Source organism: Canis lupus, chromosome 19 (assembly GCF_048164855.1).
Source record: "Canis lupus baileyi chromosome 19, mCanLup2.hap1, whole genome shotgun sequence".
In the NCBI taxonomy this organism is placed as follows: Eukaryota; Metazoa; Chordata; class Mammalia; order Carnivora; family Canidae; genus Canis; species Canis lupus.
In genome coordinates this window covers 51135127-51148121 of record NC_132856.1, presented here as the reverse complement: position 1 = coordinate 51148121, position 12995 = coordinate 51135127, and the positions used below count along the sequence as shown (strand labels likewise).

The 12995-nt window shown below is 40.9% G+C and overlaps 1 protein-coding gene across 11 annotated transcripts in view; it reads left to right on the top strand.

Annotated features, from left to right (window-relative positions):
- LOC140610744 (uncharacterized) overlaps positions 1-12995 on the top strand; it is a 47263-nt gene that overhangs the window by 29232 nt on the left and 5036 nt on the right. The window lies entirely within an intron of this gene.

Here is a 12995-nt window from a genome sequence, read left to right as displayed (position 1 = left end):
CGTGGGATTCGATCCCGGGTCTCCAGGATCGCGCCCTGGGCCAAAGGCAGGCGCCAAACCGCTGCGCCACCCAGGGATCCCTCAAATAAAATCTTTTAAAAAAATTTTTTTTTATTAAGTAGGTTTAGTTTTTTAAGAAACTACCCATGGTCCAAGGCAGGCATACATTTTCCATTCCCATCAAGAAAGAACGAGGGCTCCTCTTGCAAAGCTTAATTACCATCTATATATCTTCTTTGTTTTGTTTTTTTTTTTAAGATTTTATTTATTTATTCATAGAGACACAGAGAGAGAGGCAGAGACACAGGCAGAGGGAGAAGCAGGCTCCATGCAGAGAGCCCGATGTGGGACTCGATCCAGGGTCTCCAGGATCACGCCCTGGGCTGCAGGCGGCGCCAAACCGCTGCGCCACCGGGGCTGCCCTATATCTTCTTTGTTGAAGTGAGTGTGTTCAGATCTTTTGCCCATTTTTAATTGTGTTGCTTGTCTTGTGGAACTTAAGAGTTCTCTGGACATTTTGGATATTTGCCCTTTATCAGAGAAGTGTATTGTAAAGATTTTCTCCTAGTCTGTGGCTTCTGTTTTTCATCTCTTAACTTTCATAGAGTGGCTTTTCATTTAATGAAGCCAAACTTACTATTTTTTTTCATTCATTGGTCCCAATTTTGGTGTTTTACCTAAAAAATAATTACCAAATCCCAAATCACCTAGATTTTCTTCTATGTTATCATCTGGGAATTTTTTAGCCTTGCATTTTTTATAAGATCTGTGAGTCTGTTCTAAGTTAATTTTTGTGAAAGAAAAAAAAAGACATAAAAATTTTTTTGTGAAAAAAAAAAAATTTTTTTTGTGAAAGATGCAAGCTTTATATCTAGATTTGTTTTCATGTAGTCTCCTTTTCCTGGCAGTTTTTGTTCAAAAGACTGTTTTCTCTGTTGAATTGCCTTTGTCATTTGTCAAAGATCAGGAGGCTATATTTATTTGGATCTGTAGGAAAGCATTAACTTTTGCTTTTGTCTATTAACCGTTTATCATCCTTCAATCTTTTTTTTAATCCTTCAATCTTATTCTACTCTCTTACTAGTTCAAAGGACTTCCCTTGTTATTGTGGATTCTTTGACATTTGTTCCTTAGGTAGTCATTTCATATGTGACAATGACATTTTTATTGTTTTATTTCCATTTGATGTATCTTTTATTTCTTTTTCTTGTCTCCTTATACTATCAGCTTTGACTGCTAGAGGTAGTGTGTTTCCAAAGGTTGAGGTCTCAGTCCTATAAGAATGTACTCACACACACACTTGAGATGTCAGCCACAGCCCAGGCTGTTTGTTACCTGTGCTTCTGACCTACAAATGAGAGTTTCTATCAACCCTCTTCTACTCAGGGTGGCAGTCACAAGTCTAGATTGTCCCCTATACTTCTGACTGGTGATAAATCAAAGGTTCCCGCAACCTCCTCCTTGGCTCATTTTGATTAATACTAATTTGCTAGCGTGGCTTACAGAACTCAGTGAAACATTGTACTTATTAAATTACAACTTATTATAAAAAGCCAGATGGGAGAGAGATGGGTAAGGTGAGGTATAGGGAAAGGGTTCCAGGTGCACCACTATCCCAGCACTTCCACATGTCCTCCAACCTGGAAGCTCTCTAACCCCACCCTTTTAGGTTTCTATGGAGACTTCATTACTTAGGCATGATTGGTTAAATCATTGCCCTTTGGCCATTGATTCAACCTCCAGCCCCTGGCCCCTCTCCCTTCCCTGGAGGTCAGGGGGTGGAACTGAGAGTTACAACTTTCTTTTTTTAAAGATTTTATTTATTTGTTCATGAGAGACACAGAGAGAGGCAGAGGGAGAAACAGGCTCCTTGAGGGGAGCCTGATGCAGGACTCGATCCTGGCACTTCAGGACCATGCCCTGAGCCAAAGGCAGATGCTCAACAGCTGAGTCACCAGGGCCCCAATTTATAACTTTCTAATCACCTGGTTGGCTCCATTGGCAACCAGGTCCCTTCCTTAAGTATTTTCCAAAAGTCACTGCAATAACATAGTGCCAGACATTTTATCACTTACAACACTTAGAAAACCAAGGTTTGGGGTAGGTTATGAGGCAGGAACTATGGAAAAAGACCAAGTATGTCTTCCTTATAAATCATACTATTACAGTCTTAATGAATTTTCCATGTGAACTTAACAAGAATATGTATTCTCTGTGATAAAGTATCCCACAGTTTTCAATGAAATCCAGTGAATGCACTGTTAAATTAAACTGTGGCTTTCTGATTTTCTTTCTGCTGGATCTATTTATTAATAGAGAGATGTTGAAGTATTCATTTTTTTTAAAAGGTTTTATTTATTTATTCATGAGAGGCACACAGAGAGAGGCAGAGACACAGGCAGAGGGAGAAGCAGGCTCCATGCAGGGAGCCCGGCATGGGACTCCATCTTGGGACTCCATCCTAGGACTCCAGGATCATGCCCTGGGCCGAAGGCAGACGCTTAACTGCTGAGCCACTCAGGCATCCCATGTTGAAGGATTCAGCTCTAATAGTGTATTCATCTGTTTCTCCTTGCTGTTCTATCCATTTTCCCTCATGTATTTTGCCACATTATTATTATGCACATAAGTAGCATGGAATGTCTCCTGGAGACTTTTTTTTTTTTTTAAGAGAGAGAGAGAGAGCCTGATTTGGGGGAGGTGGAGGGGGCAGAGAGAATCCCAAGCAGGTTCCATACTCAGCACAGAGCCCAACTCGGGACTTGATCTCATAACTCTGAGATCATGACCTGAGCCAAAATCAAGAGTTGGACACTTAACTGACTAAGCCAATCAGGTGTCCCAAGGTTGACATTTTATTATTATACAATGCCCTTAAGATAGGTATTCCATCTATCTTTTATATTAACATGATATATCTTTTTCCATACCTTAGCCTTAATTTGTTTTTATTATTAATATGGTTTTGTTACAGACAATAGAAAATTGGGTATTTTTTTATCCACTGAGACATTATCTTTTTTTTAAAAAAGATTTTATTTATTTATTCATGAGAGAGAGAGAGAGAGAGGCAGAGACATAGGCAGAGGGAGCAGCAGACTCCTTGCAGGAGCCCAATGTGGGACTTGATACCAGAACTCCAGGATCACGCCCCAAGCCAAAGGCAGATGGTCAACCACTGAGCCACCCAGGCATCCCAGACATTATCTTTTAATTGTGTTAGACCATTGGTGACTTTTCTTTAAGATTTATTTTATTTTTAAAAAATTTATCCATTCAGGAATCCCTGGATGGCTCAGCAGTTTGGTGCCTGCCTTCTGTCCAGGGCATGATCCTGGAGTCCCAGGATTGAGTCCCATGTCGGGCTCCCTGCATGGAGCCTGCTTCTCCCTCTGCCTGTGTCCCTGCCTCTCTCTCTGTGTCTCTCATGAATAAATAAATAAAATCTTTAAAAAAAATTTATCCATTCATTTGAGAGAGAGAGAGAGAGAGGAGGGGCAAAAGGAGAGAAAATCTTGAGCAGACCCCATGCTGAGTGCAGGGCCTGACATGGGACTCAGTCCCAGGGCCCCAAGATCATGACCCAAGCCAAAGGCAGACCCTCAGTCATCTGAGTCACCCAGGTACCCCTATTTTTTTTTTAAGATTTATTTATTTGGGGGAGGGTAAAAGGAAAGAATCTTCAAGCAGACTCCCTGCTGAGCACAGAGCTCTCTAGCTCACCACCCATGAGGTCATGGACCTGAGCCAAAATCAAGAGCTTAACCAACTGAGCCATCCAGGTGCCCCTAAGACTTTATTTAAGTAATCCCTACAGGGCAGCCCGGGTGGCTCAGCGGTTTAGCGCTGCCTTCAGCCCAGGGCCTGGTCCTGGAGACCCGGGATCGAGTCCCGCATCGGGCTCCCTGCATGGAGCCTGCTTCTCCCTCTGCCTGTGTCTCTGCCTCTCCGTCTCTCTCTCTCTCTCTCTGTGTCTCTCATGAATAAATAAATAAAATCTTAAAAAAAAAAAAAAAGTAATCCCTACACCTAGTGCAGGGCCAGAGCTCGTAGCCCTAAGATCAAGAATCGCATGCTCTATTGACTGAGCCAACCAGGTGCCATTGACTTCTAAAACGATTATTGATATAGTTCGATTAATATATACCTTAATATTTTGTGTTTTCTGTTCTCTTCTTTTTCTTTTGTATTCCACCTTTTTTCCACTTTCTCTTGCTTTCATTGAGCATTTTACCTGATTCCATTTTTCTCCCCTTCATTCTTAGAATAACAGTTATACATTTTTTTCTTTTTTACTAATTGCCCTTGAATATACAGTTATATTCACAATTAACTTTTCTTTTGAATGACCATAACACTTCACTAGTAGTATAAATTCCTCATAACTGAGTATTTCCAATTCCTCCCTCCCTGCCCCTTTGTAACATTTCTCTCCTTCATTTCATTTATCTGTAAGCTATAAAATTAAAAAATACAGTGTTGCTAGTATTATTCTCTTTTATTATTTTATTTATTTTTTTTCCTAGCCCTATTTTAAATGAAGTGTTATCTGTCAGATTAAGAAATTTTTTTCAAGGGTACCTAGTTGGCTTAGATGGTTGGGTGTCTACCTTTGGCTTGGGTCATAATCTCCCAGGTCTTGGGATCAAGCCCCACATTGGGCTTCTAGCACAGCTGGGAGTGTGCTTCTCTCTCTCCCTTTGCCTTTCCCCCTGTTTGTGCTCTGACTGGTCTCTCTGTCTCAAATGAATACATTTATTATTTTTTTAAGATTTTATTTACTTATTCATGAGAATACACAGAGAGGAGAGAGAGAGGCAGAGACACAGGCAGAGGTAGAAGCAGGCTCCATGCAGGGAGCCTGACGTGGGACTCGATCCTGGGTCTCCAGGATCACGCCCTGGGCTGAAGGCGGCACTAAACCACTGAGCCACCCGGGCAGCCCCTCAAATGAATACATTTAAAAAAAATCTTTTAGAAAAGAATTTTTTTTTTCAAATTAAGGATGTTTAAAATTTATTCCTTCTGAAATGCTCATCCTTCATTTTCCTTCATTTTGAAGAAGTTTCTTTCACATTTTTTGCAAACCAGGGGTACAAATTCCCTCAATTTTTGTTCATCTCAGAAAGTCTTTATTTCTCCCTTACTTGCTAATCAAATGGTTGGCTCCATTGGCAACCAGACAGTTTTGCTTCACACAATTCTGAGCACATCCTGGGCTTTTTTTTTTTTTTTTCTGCCACCACTTTAAATATTTCATTCCACTTTCTTGCTTGCATGGGGTTTGTGGGGTGGGGTGGGTATGAATTAATTCTTATCTGTTTCTCTATAACTAAGGTGTGTTTTTCCCTCTGGTTTCTTTCAAGATTAAGTTTTTTGGGCAGCTTGGGTGGTTCAGCGGTTTAGTGCCGCCTTCAGCCCCAGGGCCGTGATCCTGGAGACCCGGGATCAAGTCCCATGTTAGGCTCCCTGCATGGAGCCTGTTTCTCCCTCAGCCTGTGTCTCTGCCTCTCTCTCTCTCTCTCTCTCTCTCTCTCATAAATAAAATCCTTTAAAAAAAAGGATTAAGTTTTTTACTATGCTGTGGGATTTCTTGTTTTGTTTTATTTGAAGGCAAACAATGTACTGAGAAGGAACTGAGGTAAATACACCTTTAAAAAAATAGGCCTTTAGTGTGATGTTTTATCTGGCCAGGTGTTAGTCTGTGTTTGTGATTTGTTGTACCTGTAAGTGTCAGAGACTAAAACTTCCTCTAGTGTCCTTTCTTTTTGTCTCTCTTGTAATCTTTGGGGTTCTCTAGAGGCTTCTCAAATATGGTCTGAAATGTGCAGTTCTTTGAGCATATTCCAATGCCTAGTAGACAGGAGCTCAGTTGGTGTAGAGGTAAGTATGGGTGGAGGAGAAGTAGTCTGTAGTCATAGGATTTAGTCTCAATCTTCCAGTGTGCATGGGTCCTCCGGCTATCAGCATAAATACGGGGAAGATATTTGGTCTTTGTGCATGCTTCCTACCAAAGATCTCTAAAGCTCTTGGAATTTCCTGAGTGGTAAGGGTGATAGAGTATGTTTTCTTCTAATGAGGCATTTCTTGGTGGGCTCCTTCATAGCTTCAGGATGGGAATTGGACAGCAGAAACACTAGGCTTTAATGGGAGGCTTAGAACTTACAGCCCCAGTTCCCAGCCTCTGGAGAGGGAGGAGTGGCTGGAGCTTGAGTTAATCACCAGAGGCCTTGAGTTAATCACTCGTGCCTACATAATGAAACTTCTATCAAAACCCTTAAAGATGGGACTTAGAGAACTTCTAGGTTGGTGAACACGTGAAGATGCTGGAAGGGGACAGCTTGTGGGGAGAGAACATAGAAGCTCCAAATGATCCTGCCCCCTAACTCTTGTGCCCATTCTTTCCCCTATGCATCTCTTCCATTTGGCTGTTCCTAAGTTGTATCTCTTATCATAAACCAGTAATTGTATAACAATAACAATAATTTTAAGTCAAATGCTTTCTTCAGTTCTCAGAATTGTTGTAACAAATTATCAAACCTCAGGGGGTTTCTGAGGAATCTATGGATTTGTAGGCAGCTGGATGGAAATGTCAGTAGAGAAGGCACCCCATTTATGGCTAGTATCTGAAATTGGGCAGTTTTTTGTAGTGAGTGCTTAATCTGTGAATCTCACATTAAGTCTGGATAGTGTTAGTATTACTGAGTTGAACTACTGGACACATAATTGGTAATACAGAGTTAGGAGCATTGCTGTTAGAGGAAACGCCACATACTTTCTATCAGGAAGGAAAAATCCTATCAGTCCCATCACTGTTGCATGTGCTTCTCTATCCTTCACCCTCTCAGGCCAGTAGGCTCCAGGAAAATCCCAGTCGTGCTCTCAAAAAATCGATTTTAAGAGGACAAGCCTTGTTAAGAACAGAATATTCTGGACATATTTTTTTTTAAGATCGTATTTATTTATTTGACAGAGAGATTGTGTACAAGCAGGGGAGTGGCAGGCAGAGGGGGAAGCAGGGTCCTTGCTGAGCAAAGAGTCTGATCTCAGGCTTGATCCCAAGACCCTGAGATCATCATTACCTGAGCCAAAGGCTGACAACCAACTGAGCCATCCAGTGGCTGGACATATGTGCTCCTGTACATATTTTTAAATGGCTACTTTTGGGGTCTCTGACTTTGGAGAGAGTAGTTCCCCCTATGACCTCAATTCCTTACATGTCTGACCAGAAACCAGGAGTCTCTGACCCTGTTTTCTGATGTTTGCCTGCTGGTAGCTTTAAACCTTTATTCCTCCTTCTTCCCCTTGCACTTCACCTCTGTACAAGGGGACAAGACAGCCTGGCTCTTCACTGCTTTGGCACTGGCAAGATACTCAGTTCACTGAAGGCCCCGCCCCTGTACCTGAATTCTCACCCTAGCCCACTCCCAAATGTCAATAAAAAACCCAACCAGGCTCCTTTCCTTGCTCTCTCAAGGCATTTCTCACCTGCTTGAGAGGCCTGCCCTGCCCTCCCTGTACATTTCCATTATGAGAGAAAGCTTTTCATATCCTCTTGGTGTGTGTGTGTGTGTGTGTGTGTGTGTGTGTGTGTGTGTTGTTAGTCGGGACATCTGAATCAAATCTTGGGTGGGAATCCACCTTTCTCTGCAAGTGACTATTAGAGTTACAGAAAAGGTAACCTGGTGTATATATTGCAATATGTTTTTCTTAATTTATTGATAAATCTTCACATCTTTGCATACCAATACATGTCACCCATTGTTTTTAAAAGGTATGTAGCCAATTCTTTTCCAAATAGACATTTGTTTGCTGCCCAAGTCTGTGAACTAGAACTCAGATTTCTACATTACAGGGCAAAAAAGCATAACAAAGTTACGTACTTCTCCAAACTTAAAATTTTTATCATCAAATATATTTATAAAGTAATAAGCATAATGCATTATTAGAAGATTTTGTGGTAGTAACAATGTAATAACTTTGTAATCAAGATTTATAAGTGGGCTTTGGGTAGTTGTTATTCTCCTGATGTTACTCTCCATCCTGCACTATATATGACCTCTGTCTTGATTCTTTATTCTTCATAACCTTTACTGGCCTTTTTCCACTGAATAGTATTCTTTTAGTTTTACCTTTAAATACGTATTAATGAAATTACAATCAAAATGTGTTTTGGTTGGTTCTTTGCAACAGTATGTTTCACAAATGCTTGTATCTTGAGGCTGCAGGCCATCCAAGTTACTCATCTATTGCAGTGGTTATAGTGCTTGAGCTTTTTCAAGTTAAATTTTTACTCTCATTAAAAATGTAGCTCCAAAAAAAAAAAAAAAATGTAGCTCCTTGGGATCCCTGGGTGGCGCAGCGGTTTAGCACCTGCCTTTGGCCCAGGGCACGATCCTGGAGACCCGGGATCGAATCCCATATCGGGCTCCTGATGCATGGAGCCTGTTTCTCCCTCTGCCTATGTCTCCGCCTCTCTCTCTCTCTCTCTGTGTGTGACTATCATAAATAAATAAAAATTTAAAAAAAATGTAGCTCCTTGGGGCAGCCCCGGTGGCGCAGCGGTTTAGCGCTGCCTTCAGCCCAGGGCGTGATCCTGGAGACCCGGGATCGAGTCGAGTCCCACTTCAGGCTCTCTGTATGATGCCTGCTTCTCCCTTTGCCTGTGTCTCTGCCTCCCTCTTTCTCTCTGTCTCTGTGAATAAATAAATTAAATCTTAAAAAAAATAAAATCAGAATTAAAAAAATGTAGCTCCTTTCATTCTTGTATCAGTCTACCAAGTGCATATACACAATAAATTCCCTGAACATTGGAGAAAAATTGTAGATCATGATCAAGTTCAAATTGACAAGAAATGGCAGTGGAGCATCTCAGTTGACATTTCCTCTATTCATGCATGATTTATGTATTTTTTGACTGGTCATAAACACATGACATTATTAAATTAAGTAATTTTTGTCCTAATCAGTATGAATTATAATATTTGCTTGGCCTTTTTTTCCCTATTACTTAGCAGATGGACTTTTTTAAAGATTTATTTATTTGGGATCCCTGGGTGGGCAGCTGTTTAGCGCCTGCCTTTGGCCCAGGGCGCGATCCTGGAGACCCGGGATCGAATCCCACATCGGGCTCCCGGTGCATGGAGCCTGCTTCTCCCTCTGCCTATGTCTCTGCCTCTCTCTCTCTCTCTGTGTGTGTGACTATCATAAATAAATTTTAAAAAAAGATTTATTTATTTATTTTAGAGAGAGCACAGCAGGAAGGACAGAGGGTGAGGGAGAGAGAATCCCAAGCAGACTCTGCACCCAACCCTGGGCTCAGTCTCACAACCTTGAAATCATGATCTGAGCCGAAACCAAGAGTTGGACACGTAGCCAACTGTGCCACTCAGGTGCCCCCACAGGGACATTTTTTCATATGTGGTCTTTCATCTTCTGTTAAATATGTTTTGACTATTTTCTAATTTTTAAAAAAACTGTATGTTAAGTCTTACTCTACTCACTTTTAGTATTGCATGTATTACAGATAGTTTCTAATATCTTATTTTTAAATTTCTTTAATTTGTATATGAACTGTTCAATCTCTTGTTCCAGATCTTTTTCCCTTATGTGAGAAAATTCTCTGTATTTTTTAATCAGTGAAGCATTTATCTGTGACTTCTACAAGTGTTCTAGTTGTATCTTTCACATTTAAAAGTACAATGAATTGGCGATTTTCCATGATATAGAAGTGAATGCAATGCATTTTCCCACTTAGATAACGGTTTGTCTTTGCCCCATATATTAAAAGGATTTGTGATGTCTGCCACTGTTCTACAGTGCCTGATGGGTCCTTGATCAGCTTTCAGTATTTAATGCTGGCCCATGTAAGATACTTTTCCTTTCCCTTGGTCTGTTTTTCTCTCTGTTAATACTATGCTATCTGGAATAGTATAGTTTGAAAATTTTTGGTATATATTAGGCAAGCCACTCCTTTGTTCTTTGGAAGACCTTGACCTTTTTAAAGATTTTTGTTTGTTTGTTTGTTTGTTTGTTTGTTTATAGAGAGAGAGGTAGAGACACAGGCAGAGAGAGAAGTAGGCTCCACACGGAGCCCGATGCGGGACTCGATCCTGGGTCTCCAGGATCATGCCCCAGGCTGAAGGTGGCACTAAACTGCTGAGCCACCCGGGCTGCCCAACCTTGACCATTTTTGACATTTTTTCCTTGTGTTAGGTTTGGAGGAATAGTATTTATTGACCCCTAAAAAGTCTCTTTTGGGATTGATGGGATCTTATAAAGATATATTTTGGGAGAGGAAACACTTTGGGAAGTAGAGTTATTTCTAAGAATACGTGCCGTATTTTCATGTTTTTCATTCTTCTTTGATATTCATTAAAAATTTAAATCTTTTTCTATTAGAATTATTAAATATTCATTAGTCTTGTTTTGTATGTAGTTAGATTTATTCTAGAGGGGAAGAGCATTTGGAAGAGCATGCACCTCTTGATATTGTGAATGTGTGAATTTGTGAATTTGTGAATTCACAAATTGTGGGGTGTGAATTTGAGCCCCACATTGAGTGTAGAGATTACTTAAAAATAAACTTTATGGGGATCCCTGAGTGGCTCAGTGGTTTAGCGCCTGCCTTTGGCCTAGGGACATAATCCTGGAGTCCCGAGATCGAGTCCCACATCAGGCTCCCTGCATGGAGCTTGTTCTCCCTCTGCCTGTGTCTCTGCCCCCCTCTCTCTCTCATGAATAAAGTAAAAAAATAAATAATAAATAAATAAAAATACATAAATACATAACTTAAAAAATAAATACATAAACTTTAAAGATATGTAAATAAACTTCTTCTAGAGGAAACCAGATGCAAGCTTCAAGATGTTATCTCCTATTGTAATCCATTGTAAGGGATCAATTGCCCAAGCAACAAGCTGTGACAACACATACAAAATATTGTCTTCCAGGAAAGCTCATTATAGACCCAGTGCATAGGTCACATAGGCACCCTCACATAGGCTGTGGCTATGCATAACAGAAGTTCATACTCTTAGAATGAAAACAAGAGTTTGGGATACATCATATTCTTTGCATAAACAGTTTTAGCACACGACTCAGTGTGACTCAACTCTCATCAAGTTGGTGTGGTCCCTCTAAATCTTGGCTCCCAGATAGCAATGAAGGACAAATACTGTGAGCAGGTATTCATAAGGATCAGCGGTCTCAAGCCTGCTGGTAATAGTCATTCTCTTCTGCACACTAGGTAGTGGGATATTATAATGAACAAGAACTGCAGGCAAATAAAATATAAAGAGTATTTAGAGCCAACCCAGGTAGCTCATTTTACTCCTTGGATCTACCAAGAAGTATGGACTACTCATTCTGTTTTCTTAACCAAATGGATGATTTCTGCCATCCATATTATTTTGTGGAAGCCTTTTCTCTTATCACCTGCATGTAGACTGTCAGGGGGTTAATGATCTTTTTCAGAGATCAACATTTAGGAGAATGAATTAGCTGAGGGATACCTATGCCCAGACGTTAGGCAGTCATGCTCCTGTGCCCTACATGAAGGCACAGAAGTGAGAAGCATCCAGTTTTGTCTTCTTTTAGAGAAAATCTTTTTTGAAGATTTTATTTATTCATGAGAGACAGAGAGAGAAAGGCAGAGACACAGGCAGAGGGAGAAGCAGGTGCCCTCTTGGGAGCCTGATGCAGGACTTGATCACAGGGTCCTGGGATCACGACCTGAGCCAAAGGCAGATGCTCAACCACTGAGCCCCCCAGGTGCCCCTCTTTGTGTGTTTTATAACAAGGTGCATTCCTCATGAAATGATTGTGACTTTCAAATGAACTTCCTTGCACATTGCAGCTTTTATTCAGTTCCTCAAGCTCAGCAGGGCCTGAGGTACACTGTTATGGTTCTGCCAGGAAAAGCTCTTCTAGCATCTTATCCTCTCAGTATATGTGCATATATATGCTAAAAATTGGCAAGAAGCAGCTCTGAGGCCTGAGTGTAGGGATTTGGTAGAGTTCTGAGTTATGATGCCTTCTTATTTTATACCTGAGCCATAATGTCTGAATAACTTTCTAGCCCCATGAAATGGGACAAATAGAAAGGAGTAACTGAATCTCCGACAAATATTTGTATAGACAAGTTGAAATTAATATTGTCTACCAGATGTTTTCATTCAGCCAGCTACATCTGATGACTGCTAATGTCCTGGAATACTTCAGGACAGTATAGCTAGCTGGCCCTAGTTATAAATTGGATTCCCACTGGCCTTCTGACCTTACATGTTTGGCATTGGAAATAGAAGGAAAAGGGCAGCCCGGGCGGCTCAGCAGTTTAGCGCTGCCTTCAGCCCAGGGCGTGATCCTGGAGACCCGGGATCGAGTCCCACATCAGGCTCCCTGCATGGAGCTTCCTTCTCCCTCTGCCTGTGTCTCTGCCTCTCTCTCTCTCCTCTCTGTGTATTCTCATGAATAAATAAATAAAGTATTTTTCTTAAAAAGGGAAAAAAAGGAAATAGAAGGAAAAGCTCCCAATGCTTCACTGTGTTTTTATTCATTAAAACTTTACTCATGTGGGGCACCTGGGTGGCTCAGTCAGTTAAGTGTCTGCCTTCAGCTCAGGTCATGATCCTGGAGTCCTAGGATCAAGCCCCACATCAGGGGCTCAGCAGAGAACCTGCTTCTCCCTCTGCCTGCCGCTCCCCATTTGTTCACATGCACTTTCTCTGACAAAGAAGTAAAATCTTAAAAAAAACAAAAAACAAAACTTCATTCCTGTGGATGTGACCCTGTGCTTCATAGAGTACTATGTGATATGGTGGGTAATAAGGAAGGAGATGAGTTTGTTTGTTTTTTCTCACAAGGAATTGATGGTCTTAAAATGGAAATGTTTCTTTCATTTGTATATCATTTCTCTCATTCTCCAACATGCTAGGGATTCTACCATTAGAGAGCAGGGAGACTTGAAGTGAACAGAGTAAAAAGGTAGAAATAGT